We start from the raw sequence: 17,994 nt of genomic DNA, 5'->3' as shown, positions 1-17,994 counted from the left end.
TTCATGGACATCTTATAGAAAAGTGTGCCTAGAAAGGGTGAAACTGTTACAGTATTAGTTACCTGTTTGACCTAAGCATTGGATTGTGAGCTCCATGAGGGCAGGGGCTATCTTTCCCTCTCTTTGCACGCCCAGTGTTTTTTTGTTTGTTTGTTTGTGGTTTTTTTGGTAGGGCAATGAGGGGTAAGTGACTTGCCCAGGGTCACACAGCTAGTTAAGTGTCAAATGGCTGAGGCCGGATTTGAACTCAGGTCCTCCTGAATCCAAGGCCAGTGCTTTATCCACTGCACCCTCTACCCCCAGTATTTAGCATGGAGTCTGGCACACTGGAGGCACTTACAGATATTAATTGAGTAATACTTAAAAAAAGAGGCAAATACATCTGCTGCTTAATTCTGCCAGGATAATGTATATCCATAATAGTTCTCAAGACCTTGCCACAGAGGACAACTGTACCCTCTGAAGAGGAAGCACTTTTCCTTGCCCCATGGAAGAACGGTGATGAGGAGGAGGGTATAGGGTGGATTACAAGAAGAAAAAAATGAGTTCTGGTTGTTGAAGGAGGCTGCATGTTGACATGAAATATGGACTAGAGGTAAAAAAGATAGCATTTATTTAGAGCTTTAAGGTTTGTGAAGTATCTTACAAATATTATCTTATTTTATTCTCACAACAACCTTGAGAGTTAGATGCTATTATTGCCTTTATTTTACATATGAGGAAACTGAGGCAGATGGAGCTTAAGTGACTTGCCCAGGGTCGCAGCTAGGGAAGCGTCCCATGCAGAATTTGAACCCAGGTCTTCCCTGAGTATAGATTTAGCACTTGACGCACTGAACCACCTAGTTGCTGGGACTTAATCACATCTGAAGACTCCTGCCCACTTTAGGTGTTTTACAGAGGGACATAATCAGCCTATTAGGCCCTCAGAAAGCATTTCTAGATGAATTTTTTCCTTTTTCTTTCTTTCTTTCTTTCTTTTTTTTTTTTGCAGGGCAATGAGGGTTAAGTGACTTGAACAAGGTCACATAGCTAGTGTCAAGTGTCTGAGACTGGATTTGAACTCAGGTCTTCCTGAATCCAGGGCCAGTGCTTTATCCACTGTGCCACCTAACTGCCCCCTATGATTTTTTAAAATAAATTTTTATTGTATCCTTTGTTTTTGTACAATCTCAATTTTCTCTTCATTTTTTCCCTTTTCCCTCTCTCAGAGAGCTGTCCTATGTAATAATTTTTGGGGGTGAAAAAGAGGAGAAAAAAATCAGCAAAGTTCAACACATTGAAAATCTGGTAACATATACAGTGTTACACACCATGAAACTCCCTTTCCCCTGCCCTAATCACTGAAAAAAAGGTAGGGGAGGTGTCTTTTCATACCTCTTCTTTGGAAACCAAGATTGGGTTGTTTTTGTTTTTGTTTTTGTTTTTTTAAATTTTGGAACATTTCTTTCCTCCTTTAAAAATATTTTTCTTGAATTCTTTTGTTATTATATTGCATGTTTTTTTCCTTGTATCTCTCTGCTTCCCTTTCTCAGAGAACAATCCCATATAGCCAAGATTTTTGTTTTAATAGGAAGAAAAAATTAACAAAACCAATCAGTATGTTGAAGAAATCTGACGGTGTATGCATTGTTCCACAATTGTGGATTTTCCACCCCTGCAAAGAAATTTGGGGGTGGGGTGGGGAGGGGCGGGTAATACATCTTCTCATATTTCTTGTCGAATGTCAAGCTTGTTCTTTGTAATCTTTCAGCATTCATTTTTGAGCACTAAATGTTCTTTCCATTTCATTGTAGTCTTTGTTCATATTGTTTTCTGAACTCTACTTCACTTTGTGATAATTTGTGAAATCTTTACATTTTTCTGTATATTCCTCATTTCATAATTTCTTACATCTCAATAGTATTCAGTATCATTTGTTTACTGTCACTAATTGATTGGCCCCTGCTTTGTTTGCAGTTATTTGCTGCCTCAGAAGGACTACCATAAATGTTTTGGTGTATGTGAAGACTTTGTTTTTGTCAGTGACCTCTTTGGGATACATGCCCAGCTATAGACTGTTCGAGGTGAAATTCTAGTTCGGAAACCAGATTTTAGGGAAAAGTGGTTGTTCCATTACTCTTGCTAATTGAATGTAGGAGGTGTGAAAGGAAAGCTAAGGGTAGGTCGTGACCAAATGGTTACAAAGTTGGAGCCTGAGAATAGAATAGGACCACTAGCCAGGTTTGCAGTGTGTCTAATGTCCCATGTTTGCCTGAAGATTTGTGAATGTGATCAAGAAGACTTGAGACTGAAAACAGATGGAGAAGGAAAAACTTCTCCTCTGTAACTATGAAATCATATTTGATAACAGCATGTTCAACATAGGAAGAGAATATAGCCCTGCTCTTACCTGTGTGATCTTGGGTAAATCACTTAACTTTTCTGTTGTTTCCTTAGCTACAAAATAAGGTTTATAGATTAGCTGACTTCAGTTCAATTCAGAAGCATTTACTTAACACCTTCTATATGCAAGGTGCTGGGCGCTGGAGATACAAAGATTTTAAGTAGAAAAATAGCCTCATTCTTTACAGATCTTAGATTGTTTCTTCAGGTTCTGTTTAGGAACCCAAGAAGAGCTGTAGAATTGTCGAGTAATTTACAAAAAAGCATGTAGGGGGGCAGCTAGGTGGCACAGTGGATAAAGCACCAGCCCTGGGTTCAGGAGGACCTGAGTTCAAATCTGAACTCAGACACTTGACACTTTCTAGCTGTGTGACTCTGGGCAAGTCACCTAACTCTCATTGCCCCTCCAAAAAACCAAACCAAACCAAAACAACAAAAAAGCATGTAGGAAGGATAGTAAAAGTAACAAAAATCACTGATGTTATATATGGATACCAATTCACAAATTACTTGTAATAAAATGAACTCCAGAGATCTTAATATATGCAGACAAATTCAACCCCATAATTACCACTAAGACTTGGTGGGTGTGACCTATGGCTGGAATGCAACAGTAGAAGCATAGATCTTATTTATAAAGAACACATTAGATAAAAAGAGTGGTTAGAAGAGCATTCTGTATTAAGAAGATATAATACTATATAGGAATTCATGAACTGGAAGTGGGAAGCATAGTGGGGAACATTTCTGTGAGGGTCAAAGGAGGTGGATTAGAGATGTGATATTCTAGTGGGAGTACATCCTAGAACGTCAATCTTAGAAAAAAGGATGGGATGATGATGAATTCTGATATGAGATCACCAAGCTGGCAGGAAAACAGGATATAGGAGAGAGGAGCAGTTTCAGCTGTTTGGATTTCTGTCTGCTAAGAATAACAGCTTAAAAATTCTCCCCTTTACCTTGCTGATCATTTCAACCTTCTTAAGGTAGAGGAAAGAGACTTATGGTAACTGCTACTTTGGAACTGGTTCTGACCAATAAGGAGAAAATAGAAGTGATGGGACCCTTGGGAAGAAAGCCAAATGAAGAGGATGCTGAGTACACTGTGGTACAGCTGGGGAATGCTGGACCTGGAGTTAGGAAGAGCTGAGTTTAGATTCAGTCTCAGACACGGACTAGCTGTGTGACCCTGGGCAAAGTCACTTCACCTCTTTCTGCCTCAGTTTCCACATCTTTAAAATGAGGATCATAATAGCACATACATCTCAGAGTTGTGAAATAATATTTTTTAAAAGTTTGGGAGAGTGAATTTGACAGTCTGGAAAATGGCTTGTTAGGCCTCTAGTGGCCTACGGTTCTACAAAGATGCCTAAGAACAGGAATATTACGACACAAACCAGTGATGCTGATGACAAAGAACAGGGGGATGGCAGTGAAGAGATTAATGTGCATGGTGCACAAATATTTTATTTTGTAAAAACACACTTAGAAGATGGATTCAAACTTTAGTAACCTAGGAGGAAATATACAGAAAATAGGAGCAACATCCTGTCAGGATAATAGGAACAACAAATTTGTCATAAATGTTAGGTTGGGGCCAAGGATGAGATAAGTGAATTGCTAGAACTACTCCTTGGGGATACCTTTATTTGCTTCAGTTTTCTCCTCTGTAAAATGGAAATATTTACTAGCACTTACCTCCTAGGTTTGAAGATAAAACGAGATAATAATAGTTGTGAAGCACTTTGTAAATCTTAAAAGATTCTATATAAAGTCTAGCTATAATTATTATGATTGTTACTATTATATTTGTATTAATTCCTTCTATAGCTTGGATATCAGACTTAGATTTGATGAAAAGATTCCTTACCCTTTATTTTCTGCTCCCACCCCTGGTGGGTTCCCTGCATTCTCTGTAGGCCTAGAGCCCAAAGGCCCTGACTAGGCTGCATGGTCCAGTTAGAATTTTAAGTCCCATAAGCAGTTCCTAGTCATGGTTTTATAACATAGAGCCCCAAATGAAGCAAGGTACTCAAAGCCCATTCAGATTCCAAATTTGGCAGTAGAACTTTGCCTGCTTCACTGATTGGCTAAACATACCAAGGCCTGCCTTGACCTGATGACTCCTCTAAGCCAGTGCTGAAAAGGGGCATAATTCTCTGGGTCTGCCTGATTTTTCACTTTCATTAGGGCTGTTCCTGTTGCTGATTTATGTGCTTCCCTGTGGGGAGCTGGGAGACCTGGAGAATTGGGCTCAGTAGTACTTTATATAACTTTGTTAAATGTTGAAGATGTACTTTTCTTTCCCCAGGGCAATGGGGGTTAAGTGATTTGCCCAGGATCACACAGCTAGTAGATGTCAAGTGTCTGAGGCTGGATTTGAACTCAGGTCCTCCTGAATCCAGGGCCGGTGCTTTATCCACTGCACCACCTAGCTGCCCCCTAACTTTGTTAAATGTCTTCGTGTATCCTTGCTACTGTTATGTATTAAACAATGTTGGATTTGGGGGTTTGGTCTTTTGGGGGGCATCTGCCTCATTGACTCAGTATTGCCAAATTCTACCCCAAGTGGGGGTGCGACCATTGTACAGTTAGCCTGTAATAACTCATCAGTTTGAAAAATTCTAGCTGCATTTTTCTTTGTTTATGTAAAAACTTTTCTGGGGATAATATGGTGTGGTAGATAGAAGCTTTAGAGATAGGAAGACATAGGTTCAGATCTTGTCTCCCGAACACCATGTTGTATGACTATGGACAAATCATTTAACCTCTTAGTACCTTAGGCAACTATCTGTGACTAGAAATCGTGAAATAAGTGTTGATTTGCTCTAGCAGAGGGATTTGTTGGACTTTCTCTATACCAGTCACACATGTGGACTCCCTACCCTACCACACTGAAGTTTTTTCATAATCAAAATTATCCTTTTTGTTGTTTGTTATCTCCATCCTTTATTTGGTCGAGAATTTTTCCTCTAGTCATAATTTTAAAAGATACGTTCTTCTGATATCCTTTGGTTTTCTTTCATGATATGACCTTTTATATTTAGGTCATGTATCCATTTTGAATTTAATAGCTGGTCTAAACATAATCTCTGTCAACATGTTTGTTTTTTTTCTAATAGTTCTTTTTGTTGTTGTTTTGTGGGACAATGAGGGTTAAGTGACTTGCCCAGAGTCACACAGCTAGTAAGTGTCAAGTGTCTGAGGCTGGATTTGAACTCAGGTCCTCCTGAATCCAGGGCCAGCGCGTTATCTACTGCGTCACCTAGCTGCCCTCCTAATAGTTCTTGTTGAAGAAGAAGCCCTTTCACTGATAGTCTGTGTTCTTTGGGTTATCCAACACTGGACTGATTATTTTTTAATATGTAATAGATAATTTTAATAATTATTGCTTTCAATAGCTTTTGAGATCTGATAATCCTATGCCCCCTCATTCTTGTTTTATTAGCTCCTATATTCTTACAAATGAATTGTATTATTAATCTAATGTTATAAAGTAACCTCTTATTAGTTTGATTGGTGGGGCACTAAATCTTTTAATCAATTTAGGTAGATAATCATTTTTATTATGTTGGTGAGGCCCAACCCTCAGTAATGATTATCTTGCCATTTATTTTAAAGTACATTTTTACTGGTATAATATTTTAATATTTCAGCTATTTTAAATTCATATTTTTATATTAAATGTATATTTGCCATTATATTTTCCCACCAATCAGTAATCCTTCATAAGAGAAAAAAGGGGAAAAAACCAGTTCAGCAAAAATAAACAACATGTTAGAAAAGTTGATATTATATTAATTATTCCACCACTTATGTTCCCTCATCCCTGCAAAGAAGGGGATTGGAGGAAAAGACATTCTCATCTCTTCTTTATTATTATTATTATTATCATTATTATTATTATTATTATTATTGGCAGAGCAATGAGGGTTAAATGACTTGCCCAGGGTCACATAGCTAGAAGGTATCTGAGGCTGGATTTGAACTCAGGTCCTCCTGAATCCAGGGCCTTTCCTTTTCCACTGTGCCACCTAGCTGTCCCTTCATCTCTTCTTTCAGGTCAAGCTTGGCCATTATTATTTTGCATAATTCAATTCAAATTTATTATTTTTCCATTTACATTGTTGCTATGTGCATATTGTTTCCCTGCTTCTTATTTTACATCAGTTCATATAAATTTTCCTTTGGTTTTCTTATGTTGATCATATTTACCATTTCTTATACCACAATAATAGCCCATTACATTTTCTGGGTCAACTTAGCCCTTTCCTAATAATGAGCATCTATTTTGTTTACATTTCTTTTATAAAAAAATGCTGCTATTAATATTTTGATGTATTCAGGCCTTTTTTTTTCCTGCCATTGATTTCCTTGGTGTGTATTTCTTGTAATGGAATTTCTGGGTCAGTGTATGGACATTTTAGTTACATTCCTAGCATAATTCCAGATTGTTTTCCAGAATGGTTGGACAAATTCCCTGATCACAGGTTCATAGATTTTAGTGTCCTTGTCCTTCGGTGGCTCCTCCAACATTGACTTTTCCTCAGATTAATTACTTTATTACTGTAATACGTTTGTATTTGTATTTATTACATAAATCTGGAATATATCAGTGCCTAGATATTTTATGAATTTTATAGTTATTAGAATGGAATTTCTCTTTCTATTGTTTCATCATGTTTTTTGTTAGCACTGTATAAAAATGTTAATTTTTTGTGAATTTATTTTTGTATCATATTTCTTTGTTGAAGCTATTAGTTTCTTCACGGATTTTTTTTTTTTTTTTAGTGAGGCAATTGGGGGTTAAGTGACTTGCCCAGGGTCACACAGCTAGTAAGTGTCAAGTGTTTGAGGCCGGATTTGAACTCAGGTACTCCTGACTACAGGGCCAGTGCTCTATCCACTGCGCCACCTAGCTGCCCCAGATTTTTTTTTTTTTAAAGTAAATCATCATATTACTGTAAGTAGTGTTCTTAGTCAGCTGCTGTGGTTACTTCCTCCTAAGGCTGTCAGAGCTTCCACTTCCAAACATATTTTAGTATGTAGAATGAAACCTTGCTGACCTCAGGTGTTAGGAGATCAGGCTTTCAGCCTTCGCTATGTCATTTACTAGCCAGGAAACACTGGACAATTCAGGCACCTTTTCTTTCCCTCCATATTTTGAAAAGAAGTTGTAGAACTAGGTGATCCCAAAGGGAATTCCCAGTTCATTGGTCCTGGGCATGATCCCATGTTTATTTTTACTCCTTGTGAGCTTTCAGTATGCCTTCCTTTAGAGCAGTTTGCTGTCTCCATCCTAGCCTCAATTCTGGTTTATTGTGGGTGGGAAATAGTTAACTATTCTTCCCAGATTTAGAGCAAGAATAAACAGCCCGGATATGCCTTTTTAGTGCATAGACTTGGTGGTATGATAAATTAACATTAATGTAGTTCATCTGTCGCCTTTAATCCTTATAATAACACTGGAAGGTGGGTGCTATTATTATCCCCATTTTATTTAGATGAGGAGACTGAGGCTGAGAATGCTTAAATCAGTCAGTTAACTAGCATCGATTAAGTGTTACTGTGTACCAGTCACTTAGCTAAGTCCTGGGGACAGAGAGGCAAAAACCCCGTCCTTTTCATTAGAATTTTCTTATCCCAAATGGTAATTAGAACAGTTTTAGTTTGCAGAAAGATGTGCTTATAAAACTGTCAAAGCCATAATAAAGCTTTTAAAAAGTCATTCTCCATTTCTTTTATGCATTCGATTATACTGCAGAATTGCGTGATTTTGAGGTTCTTCCTTTAGCTAAGTTTGCACTCCCTGGTCCTTAGGTAGTCCTAAAGAGTGGCTGTGATCCCACGACCTAGGGGCTGCCCTTTGGCTGGCCCGGTTCTTGGAAGAGAGGCACACAGTTCATTTCAGCTTTGACACTGAAGCTTATAGCTTCCACAAGCCCAGACTCTCATGGTCGGCCAATTTCAAAAAATTAAACTGTTGGTGAAAATAAGTGATCTTCGATATAAGGACCAGCCCGGGCTTTTGTGGGGGTGTGGGGACGGCGGGAAAGATTGGAAAGTTGCAGGCATTCTCCCTCTGTTCAGGTGGGACATTATGCTGCTGGGACTGGGCTCCAAGGGTAGCAGTAGGTTCTTTCCTGACTGAGAAGCACTTGCCCTTTGCTAGCCTGATTTCCTGCTTCATTCTACTGAAGATTTATTAGGGAAGCCATTGGAGGTCAGGAAGCTTTTTTGAATAGTTTCTTTGAAGAGTAGAACTAAGCTGAGGTAACTTACATTTGGAATCAACTAGTAAAGTATATAGTAAAGCAGATGAGGAAAAAAGGTTGTAGATAGAAAGGACGGTGGGTTTTGAGTCATTCTCAAAATACATTTGTTAAAGCTCTTTATTAGCATAGATTAGGCTAAAGCAGTTGGTTTTCTAATACCCAGAGAAACTATACTCTAACGAATATTTGAAAATTGTTTTAATATTTATATTCTGTTTAGTTCTCTGTTTTCTGATTTATGTGTGTGAATCTGTTAGAAGCATTTGGGATTAAACCAAGTCTCTAGGTATATGATATCTTGAAAAAGGGGTGGGGGTGGATGGATGGATTCTTTGTTCTCTGTGGGATTAAGCTCATTTCTTTGGTTTCACGTCTTCCTATACCTCACCCCCCACCCCCCCCAGCAACTTGTGGAAAAGGCTGGAAAGCATTTTGAGGCTCAAGGAGCTGTGGAATTTCCTGGAAAAAATGCATTTGTGCTACCTTTACTGAAAGTTAAGCAACAATCAACACCTTTATGTTTTTTCTTAATTTAATTAAAAAACATTTTAAGGCTAGGAAATAAAAAGTAAAAAGAAAACATTAAATTCCAACTCTAGGGGGTAGCTAGGTGGTGCAGTGGATAAACCACCAGCCCTGGATTCAGGAGGACCTGAGTTCAAATCCAGCCCCAGACACGTGACACTAGCTGTGTGACCTTGGGCAAGTCACTTAACCCTCATTCCCCACCCCCCACCCCCAATCCAACTGTAGAGCATTTTATTTATTTATATCTTAATTTTTCTACGTACTTTTCTAAGAATTTAGGAACAAAAGTACAGGTGTGTGTGAAGACCTGTGTAAGAAGTGATTGAATAGGATGGGTTGTTGGAGGTCAGAAGTTCCTAAAACTGACAAGCCTTTGCTAACTGCTATGCTTGGTCAGTCTGGTTTTAGCTGGACCATGAAAGATTTCACGTGGTCCTGTGGCAGCCTTGTCTGCTCAGCAGACTGTTGTCTTTAAGAAAATGTGCTATCAGATATGCCAGACCCAGTTCAGGTTACTACAGTTTACACAGATTTGGTCCTTACTGCCAAGACTCCTGCTGAACCTCAGTGTGGCACAAATGATACTTCCAAGTGGATTAAGAGACAGGCATTTTGACCTCGGAGAGGGACATAGGTAATATTCATAAACCTTTTGGATTCCCCCCTTTAAATAGACAATAGAATATTTTGCTGTTTGAATAAAATAATATGTTCATATCATCTATACTCAGTTGTACTTTTCAAATATCTCCCTTAAGTGAATTTAATAATTAAAGTTTCCAGTTTTATGTTCAGTTATATGTTTATATGTTTGTGAGTTGAGAATTTTAAAAATATGCATACAAATAGGGTACTAATAATGCTTTGTAGATAATGAAACTTGAGAGATGTATTACAGCCCTGATCTGAAAAATGCCTGATATGGGGGGGAGGGGTAAAAGTTTGAAGCAAATTGATGCTCTTTATTGGGGATTATGCAGATAAAAGTGAACAAAAGAATTCAAAAAAGCTGGTCAAAAGTACACTAGTAGAGATTAAAAGCTAGTGTGCAAACCAGAATTTTAGAAGTTCCTAACTGTTCCTCCTAATTCTTGATAAATCGAGATGATAATTACAGTAGTAATAGCTGACATTTACAGTTTTGTAAAAGTTATGAAGCACTTTATATACATTATAACATTTGTACTAAAATATAATAAATACTGGCAGCATAAAATTCCTTTTAAAAATTTAATAGGTAATAATAGCCAATATGAAACTTAAAAATATAATTACCTTTGTGCACTGAACTGGTTTAGTTTTAAAAGTTTAAAATGTTCAAAATGCTGGAGTGGGCTGCTTAAGGAGGAAGATTGTTTCTAAATAAAAATACTTGCTTGACATTGGTTTGCATAAGAAGTCTGTATTTTGATAGATTGTGTGTTCTTTTTTTTTTTTTTTCTTTTTTGCGGGGTAATGGGGGTTAAGTGACTTGCCCAGGATCACACAGCTAGTAAGTGTCAAGTGTCTGAGGCCAGATTTGAACTCAGGTACTCCTGAATCCAGGGCTGGTGCTTTATCCACTGTGCCACCTAGCCACCCCCATAGATTGTGTGTTTTAAAGACAAAAATTGTCTCAATCTTTAAATCATCTTCCTTTTTTATCTTAACAGATTCATGGAAATATGTGTTACTTTAATATTGCCTTGGAATTAAGGAAGTGGAAATATAGATCAAAGCAATTTGGAGAACATAGGAAACACAGTTTTATTCAGCAGATTCTCTTGAGGTAAGATAATGCCTATCATTAAAAAGTTAGATTTGAAGGTAGAAAACATTTTATTTTCAGCATAGTAACTACTTAATAAATGCTTGGTGATTGATTGCTCTCTTAGGAATATATGGAATAAATTAGTCATATCTAATGTCATTATGTTTATCTCCAAAAAAGAACTATGTTTAATGTAATTCTTTAAATTTTAGATCATTATGTTTCAAGCAAATTTTCCTGCACTTATTAATTGAATTATTTCAGTGCTTACATTTATTTATTGCTTATCATGTAATTTTCTTCATTCAAACCATAGAGTTTAGCCATTAAGTACTGCTTAACTCTGCAAAGATTTTAACCTAAAAGATTAAAAACATATTTTCCCCTTGTAAAGATAACAAAATTTAAATGGGAGCCGACTTTGAAATTTAATTATCTTTTTATGAATATTTTATGCTTTGTATGTTAGGAACAAAAATTAGATCTCTCCAAGCAAAAAATTCAGAGTTTATAATTTATCAGGAGCAGTAAAAATTATATTATATTGAATATAATAACTAGAGAATGTGAAGTTAATCTAAACTCTAAAATACTTAAGGTCAGTTTTGTTACTTTCAAATATTACAGAAATATAAACTGGAGACTAGAAGTCCAGAACATTTGGGGACGAGCTTCAATTAACAGAAATAATTTATATTTAGTTTATTAGTCATTGACATGTAAATGATTCTTCTAAGATTGATTTTAAAATTATTTAAAATGTGTTAAGTTGTTACACATTGGCTTTTATATTAATGCAACAATACTGTTTTATAAATAAAAATAGAAAAATGAAGTTTATTCTCCTCGCCTCCCATCTGAGTGAGATGGGTGGTACCTTTTTGAACTAATGTATATGCTGACATTTTACATAATCACCATGACCTTAGTTATAGCATTACAAGTAACAAAAGAAATTCCAAGGAGTCTTGGTCACTGGCCATGGAGGGCTGAAGGAGCTGGGAGCACAGTTTACTCACTGAATTCTTTCTGAGTCTGGCTCCCTCTCTTGTCTTTTTTCAGACTTTGTTCATTTAAAGCCTACACATTTCTCTTATGCATGAAGAAAGGGATTTTTTAATCAATAAATTAATAAATATTTGTTAAGTGCTTACTGTGTCCTGAGCCTTGTGCTTATTTCCTAATTTTATGAGTAGACATGTTTACCGTCAGAATCAGAGTTCCTAAGAAGTGTTATTGATGTCATCCTCGTTGAGTCTAGTTTGGAACAATTCTGGGCAAAGTCACTGTTCTGCTGTTCTTCTATATGGAATGGCTGATGGCTTATTTCAGAGGTGTATTAAATGACTGGCTCTTATAATTTAACCAGAGAATTAAGATGTAAGCTCACCCTCTGTAGGCTCACTGTGAGCAGCCTTGGAATGACATCCATAGCATCTTTGATGACAGAGGTGACATATACCTTGTTCTGTTACCATGTGATTTTTATCTTCTCTGCCAGAGTCTTATATTTTGGTAGGTTTTTTGTTCCATGTAGCTTTGGAAATTGAGTATTTGGTATGATGTGATATTTAAAATGTTTATGGTTTTGTATCATTGTTTTAGATAGATAACTATGGCCAGAAGTTTGGTCTGTGGCATCTAGGTAGAATAGTGGATAGAATACTGGACTGGGAATCAGGAATATCTGAGTTGAAATACTATTTCAGATACTGAATAGCTGTTTTCTATGGCCAGATTTCCTAACCTCTGTGTGCCTCGGTTTCCTTATCTGTGAACTGAAAGGTTTGGAATGACCTATTAGGTTGCTTTCAGTTCTCAATCTATGATAGTATGATAGTGGTTTCATTCTACTACAGTTTATTGGTTGAAGTCTATATATGTAGTATAAGAATTTATCATCTGTCAATTTATGAAAGATTTGATAAGTGCTAAATTTTATAACTTTCTGTTATGTGTCACAGGTTCTACTGTTTCCTTCCATAATCTACATTGACAAATAAGTGTTGGCTCATTAAGGAAAACCTATCTATAGTTTTTGGTAGTAGTGATCTAGTCATGAATTACTATCATAACCCTCAGTTTCCACAAACAGTTCATGAATTAGCCTCTTCTGTGTTTCTTTAAAGCTTACTTATTATTGGCCAAGTTCATGCAGATATTGTATCTCTTGGATGTGATCTGTTTTGTAGGCTCCATCTAGAGAGAAACTACCTTCTCTTGCATTCTACAAATCCAGTGGTGTGTACCTGTTATCAAACTTTACTATTATTTGGTGAAATGATGCCATTTTGTCCCAGTATTTTTTTTTTTGGTGTCTCTTTTATCAAGTTGTTAATTCTCTTTTCATAACTTCCTTGCAATCACATTTATTTCCCAAGTTTTTCCTTTCCCACTCTTACTGATTTTTTTTTTTTAGTGAGGCAATTGGGGTTAAGTGATTTGCCCAGGGTCATACAGCTAGTAAGTGTTAAGTGTCTGAGGCCAGATTTGAACTCAGGTCCTCCTGACTCCAGGGCCGGTGCTCTATCCACTGCGCCATCTAGCTGCCCCCCCTTATTGATTTTTTTTTTTTGCGGGGCAATGGGGGTTAAGTGACTTGCCCAGGGTCACACAGCTAGTAAGTGTCAAGTGCCTGAGGCCAGATTTGAACTCAGGTACTCCTGAATCCAGGGCCAGTGCTTTATCCACTGCGCCACCTAGCCGCCCCCCCTTATTGATTTTTAAAGTCATGTTTTTGGTCTTTTAAAAAGTGTTCTTTAGCTCTTTTTTTTTTTTGTGGGGCAATGGGGGTTAAGTAACTTGCCCAGGGTCACACAGCTAGTAAGTGTCAAATGTCTGAGGCTGGATTTGAACTCAGGTCCTCCTGAATCCAGGGCCGGTGCTTTATCCACTGCGCCACCTAGCTGCCCCCCCTCTTTAGCTCTTTTAAGAATTATTGTTTGTCTCTTTTTATGGTAGCTAAGAATTGGGAAGCAAAGGAATGTCCATCAATTGAGGAATGGCTAAACAAGCTGTGGTATATGATTGTGATGGAATGTTATTATGCTATAAGAAATGACAAGCAGGATGATTTCAGAAAGGCTTGGAAGGACTTGTATGAACTGATGTATAGTGAAGTGAGCAGAACCAGGAGAATGTTATACACAGTGACAGCAATTTTGTTTGATGAAGAACTGTGAATGACAATTATTCTCAGCAATACGATGATCCAAGACAATCCCAAAGGACTAATGATGAAGCATACTATCCACCTCCAAAGAAAAACTGATATTGGAAATACATTAATGGTCATGGGTAGATCAAGCCAATATATTAAAAATGACAGTACCACCTAAATTAATTTACTTATTCAATGCTATTCCAACAAAATTCCAAAAAGAACATTTTGTAGTGCTAGAAAGAATAATAAAATGTATATGGAAAGAATAAAAGGTCAAGAATTTCAATAATGCCAAAAAGTGGCCAGGAAAGGGTCCTATTGGTGCCATAACTCAAACTATACTACAAAACAGTAGGCATTAAAATTATTTGGTAGTGTTTTTAAAAAAAAACTGAGTAGGTACATAATACACAGAAACAAACAGACACAGTAACCTAGTGTTTGATAAACCCAAAGACTCCAATTCTTGGGGGAAGGACTCCGTCTTTGGCAAAAACTGCTGTAAAAATGGACAGCAGGATGGGAAAAATTAGGTTTATACCATTATTTCACTACATACAGCAAGATAATCTCTAAATGGATACATAACAGATATAAAAAATCAAATCACTAATTAGAGTAACAAAGAAGAAATGATCTTTAAAATATGGGGATAGATGAAGAGTTCATTACTAAATAAGTGGTAGAATCAAAGAACGTAAAATGGATAAGTTGGGTAAGTAGATCTGAGAATCATCCATATAGAGATGATAATTGAATCCATAGGAGCTGAGAGATTCAAGTGAAATAATATAGACGGCCTAGGACAGAGCCCCCTATAGGACACCCATGGTTAGTGGTTGTGACCCAGGTGAAGATAGAACAAAGTAGATTGAGGAGTGGTCAGATAGGTAGAAGAACCACTAGGAGAGATTAGTGTCACAAAAACTTTGGGAGAAAAGGGTGATTGTCAGTATTAAAGACTATAGAGAGATCAAGAAGGATGAGTGAGAAAAGGCTGTTAGATTTGGCCATTAGGAGATCATTCATAACTTTGGAGAAAACCATTTTCTTTGTGGTCAGAAGCCAGACTATAGAGACTTTTTTAGAAGAGAGTAAAAAGAAAGTTGGTGGAAGCACCTACTTTAGCCTTTTCTTTCTTTCTTTCTTTCTTTCTTTCTTTCTTTCTTTCTTTCTTTCTTTCTTTCTTTCTTTCTTTCTTTCTTTCTTTCTTTCTTTCTTTCTTTCTTTCTTTCTTTCTTTCTTTCTTTCTTTCTTTCTTTCTTTCTTTCTTTCTTTCTTTCTTTCTTTCTTTCTTTCTTTCTTTCTTTCCAGGGCAATGAGGGTTAAGTGACTTGCCTAGGGTCACACAGCTAGTAACTGTCAGGTGTCTGAGGTGGATTTGAACTCATGTCCTCCTGAATCCAGGGCTGGTGCTTTATCCACTGCACCACCTAGCTGCCCCCTACTTTAGCCTTTTCAAAGAGTTTAGCTCAAGGATTATATCTATCAGGCATGGATGAATCAGATAAAGAAGATTTCTTGAGCATAGGGAAGACTTGAGTATATTTGTAGGTGATAAGCAAGTAAACAAGGAAAGATTGAAATTAAGCAAAACAGTGGGGGGCAGCTAGGTGGCACAGTGGATAGAGCACCAGCCCTGTATTCAGGAGGATCTGAGTTCAAATACGGTCTCAGACATTTAACACTTACTAGCTGTGTGACCCAGGGCAAGTCACTTAACCCCAATTGCCTCACCAAAAAAAAAAAAAAAACAGTGGGAATGAAAAACTGGGCAATCTGTGGCAGAAGATGGGATAGAAAGGAATCACTTGTTTGTAGAGGGATTTGCCTTGGCAAGGAGAAGGGGTACCTCATTTATGTGAGACAGTGGTGACGGAGGAGATAATAGAAGGCATCTGAGAAATGTGAAATTGCTTGGCCAGGTAAGTGGCAGTAGGATAAAGGAGCAAGAAATTCAAGAGAAGAGGACAGGACATAGTTAAATTGGTTCATTATGGGGACAGGATGAGGAGGAGAGCAGAATAGAACCTGTACAGGAGTGATGACTTGGGAGAGAACTAACGGGTCAAGGCATTGGAGTTCAGGGTGAACGTGAGGAGCAAAGTTTGGGGTTGTAAGGCAGAGGGAGAGGTGGAATGACAACACATTGCAATCAGATAAGGAAATGTAAGAGTTAATGAATATGGAAGTGTGTATTTGTGGGTAGTGCCTCAACCATTTCTGTGTGTAACTAAAGTGTGGTGGAGAAACTGGTCTTGGGAGAGGAGCAGTTGGAGGTACTGAGAGATAAGTGTGTTTGAGGGAGTATCATTATAGATGGTGTAGTATCCTAATATAAGGTCAGGATTTGAGAAGGAGAGAGAGGCTATGAGCCAGGAACTGAGCTTTTGAAAGAAAGGAGGAGAGCATCCTTCCAGCCCATTCCCGTTTGGAATAATTCCAGTTGCTCTGATATTTCTCCTTAGATCAAGCTGGAATTTACTTCTCTGTAACATCCTCTTATTCTTACTAGTTCTGACCTCTTGAATACATCCAATGACTGGAGGGAGCAAACAGAGGAGACAGTTCGATATCTCACTGCTTAGACAACACACAGACACAGAAATGTGGAGATAAAGATTTCAAATGCTGATAATGCTCACATAAACTAGAGGACATGTTGGGAAAATATTTTAAATGAATAGCTTTTCTTTTCTGTGGATCATGATGTAATTCTGATGGGTTATACCTTAGTTCTCAGTAGAAAATTACACGTGTTACAGTTTTTAAATACCACAGTGAATAATTCTCTTTACCTAAATTACATGTGGTAGGACAAAATGTCATTTGGTAGGTTGAGATGTTAAATGCTAATAGAAATAGGAGAATTTGGAAGAGACAACAAGCAGTTCAGTGGAAGATCATCATCAGGGTTAGTACAAAGATTCTAACTGGAGTTAAATAAACATATACTCTATGGGTTTCATTAATTTTTTCTCCAGATGGTGATTTTAATTTTCATTCGAAACAAATGGATTTGCTTGAGAATTTTTCCTGACCAGGAGGAGAACTGGTACTTCTACTCACTATGCCATTTATTGTAGTGCTGTGGATCTGTACCCTTTCTGTTCATTCTCTCAAGGTACTTGTGCTCTAGCCTAGAGCCCTGTAGTATGTGTGACATTCCCAATCAGATGTGGACCCCAAGTGCCCTGAGGAATGAGGGGGTTGGGTCAGTCAGTGTCATTCTCTACTGTTCCAGATGCTTCAGTCTTGTCTTACTTCTGTTATTAACATTTTTCAGCAGTTTCTCTTGCTTTTTACTGAGTTTGAGGATACTGTATATAAAATCTCTCACCTTTCTTCCTCTGTATTTAAAACATCTTGTCTTTGAGGAAGATGTGCTTCTTTTTCCTGGGACTAATTCCTCTAAGAGGACCTTTATCCCTTCTCCCTCCTGATTCCTTTTGGACTAGATTTGACCAGTTCCATCTTTCTGGCTTATCTGAGGAGCATATGATACAGTAGAAAGAGTTTTAGATTTGGGCTCTGATCTGGGTTCAAATTCTGATTTTGTCCCTTACTGTCTGGATGACTATGGGCAAGTCATTCTAGATCCTCAGTTGCCTCATCTGTAAAATAAGGTTGGACTAGATGATCTCTAAAGTCTTTTATTTCAGAGTTGGAAGGGACCTCAGTGCCCGTCGAGTGCAATCAGTACCCAAAGTACCACTATACCATGGCCGGATTCTTCTTGAAGGATGGACAGTGAGGGAAAATCCACTGTTTGCTGAAGTGGCTCATCCCACTGTTGGGTAGCATTAATTGTGAGGATGTTTCCCCTGGCTTCAAGGCTATCTTTGCCCCTTTGCAGTTATTACCATTGAATGAATAAAAAGTGAATGAAAAAG

General features: G+C 37.5%; 1 protein-coding gene across 2 annotated transcripts in view; it reads left to right on the top strand.

Moving 5' to 3' along the window:
• Positions 1-17,994, top strand: part of BMPR1A (bone morphogenetic protein receptor type 1A) — a 116,678-nt gene that overhangs the window by 45,108 nt on the left and 53,576 nt on the right. Inside the window, exon 2 of one of the 2 annotated variants that reach the window (XM_043984712.1) lies at positions 10,841-10,956. The exons of the other annotated variant lie outside the window; for it this stretch is intronic. The gene's annotated coding sequence lies outside the window, so the exon portion shown is untranslated. The remainder of the gene's footprint in view (positions 1-10,840; positions 10,957-17,994) is intronic. 2 annotated transcript variants of the gene reach the window in all.

This window comes from Dromiciops gliroides, chromosome 2 (genome assembly GCF_019393635.1).
Source record: "Dromiciops gliroides isolate mDroGli1 chromosome 2, mDroGli1.pri, whole genome shotgun sequence".
Lineage (NCBI taxonomy): Eukaryota > Metazoa > Chordata > Mammalia > Microbiotheria > Microbiotheriidae > Dromiciops > Dromiciops gliroides.
This window is presented reverse-complemented; position numbering and strand designations above follow the sequence as displayed.